Here is a 2,150-nt window from a genome sequence, read left to right on the forward strand (position 1 = left end):
AATGTATAATTAAAATTATTTTTCAGTTAATATTTATTAATAATTAATATTAGTAATATTTAAATTGTATTAATGTTTATTTATAATTAATAATAATAAATAATAATTAAAATTAATGAGAGTTATAATTGGAAAAAGTGGCAAGAAGCTATGAAAACGCTACTCCAAGTAGTATTTGAATAAGGTAGCTTATAAGTTAACTTATGTGTATCCAAACATGCACTTAGAGAATAAGCTAATTTATTTTTATCAAATAATGCCATAGAAGGTATTTTGATGGAATGAAATGTTAATATTTTTATAATTCTGAATATACCCTAGTGTCTTCAAACAGCCGACACCTGGTTCTCATCTTCTTGATTTCTCTCTACAACTTGCTTTCTCGTCTTCTCCATTACGACACCGTAATCTCCCATCTTAACCACATATTCAATTTCTCTATTCTCTATTTGATCTCTTCTAAAAAACTACTTGTTTGGTATCTCGATTTCTCAATGGTTTTGGTATCTATTATTTATGATACTAAATAACATTACATGTTTTTCAAATAATAGAATAAACTAGGGCTGCTTCCAAACCCTCGTTTGCTCGATTCTCTAAGATTAAGGTATAATCCCTAGTGCACCTGTCTTTGATTTGTCAATGTTACTTTATCATTTGTTTCGAAAGAGAAATGATATGTTGATTGATCATTTGCATCTTTTGTATGTGTATGAACATACAACTATAGACTCTCACCTGTTTTTCATAAGTTATAATTTTCGGGGGATGCATTAAGATCAAATGTTTTTGGCTTTCTGATTTTTTTGTTCTTTGACAGATACAAGGATAACTTTATTGTTGTTTGCATAACTTAAAATCCTTGGATAAGTATTGGTTTACTATCGGCTTATGAATGCCCATGTATATGATATGTGTAATGCTACGGTTGTATAATAGTGGCTTATTTAGTAAGCTTTTAAGGGAAATTTATGTAGAAAACCAAGTTTTCTCCGAACCTGTCATTCCTAATTAAAAGCAAGCTTCTTTTATCTATGAAAAAACTTTTCTACCCAAAAAACCTTCTTAATATGTACAGACAACTTTATTTATATAATACTTGATGAAAAACCAACCGAATAATCCTTTGAGTTATGATGAAGAAGTTGTGTTACGAGAGATGGGGTCCAAGAGGGTGTGTATTTTCAAGGGACTATTTTGGAATAAAGGTAAAGCACATGCACCAAAACTTTCTTCATTTTAGATAAGGCCTCCAACAAAAGTCCTTTTTCATTGATGCATATTAATAGAAATGAAACTCATTAATGTCGGATTTGATATGGTGTAATGAGTAATAAAACTTTAATTATTAAGAAAACCTTTCATTTTCAACAAAAACACATTACTTATATACATAAATCGATTGATGGAGGGTGCTACTTGCAATCATCAATAATTGAGCAGGGTAAACAAAGCAAGTACGATCAACACTAACACTAACGCATCGATCAATTCTCGTGAGAAGTGCATATCATGAGATTGAAAGTGATATTTTTTCTTACTTTTTTCATCTTAACTTTTATTCTCATACGATTCTTTATATATACATATCCATATAATGATATTTTGATTGATTTAATAACATATCATAATAAGTTGGAATCTTATATCAAGGCTTTGATTTCAAGAAGTTGTTCCGCTTTCAAGTTAGCTACAAACAAAAATATATCCAAATTTTATAATAAAAAACCCAAATAGTTAATAACACTAATTAAATTTAAAAAAAAACTTTTAACTAAAATAATTTTATTCAAGTTAAGAAATCAAGAAATAGTTTTACTTATTTTAAATTGAAGGAAAAGTTGCTTCAGCATTCATAAAATAGTTTGGATTTCCAACCAAGAATCATATATATATATATATATATATATATATATATATATATATATATTCAGTAATTTACTTTTGTATGAGTTAGAAAAAAACTCAAAAATATCGAATATTTTTAGAGTTGTAGATTTCATCCACCTCTTTTCGATCAGTGTAATCATTTAGTATTTTTATTTTGTGATTTCCTTTATGAAATGCACCAAGAAATGAATGTGTGTATGTGAATATCATTTACTTGACATGTAACTTTTCTTTTGAAAATTACACATGAATATATATAT

This window comes from Cynara cardunculus (assembly GCF_001531365.2).
Source record: "Cynara cardunculus var. scolymus isolate 2C chromosome LG 1, CcrdV1, whole genome shotgun sequence".
Taxonomy (NCBI): domain Eukaryota; kingdom Viridiplantae; phylum Streptophyta; class Magnoliopsida; order Asterales; family Asteraceae; genus Cynara; species Cynara cardunculus.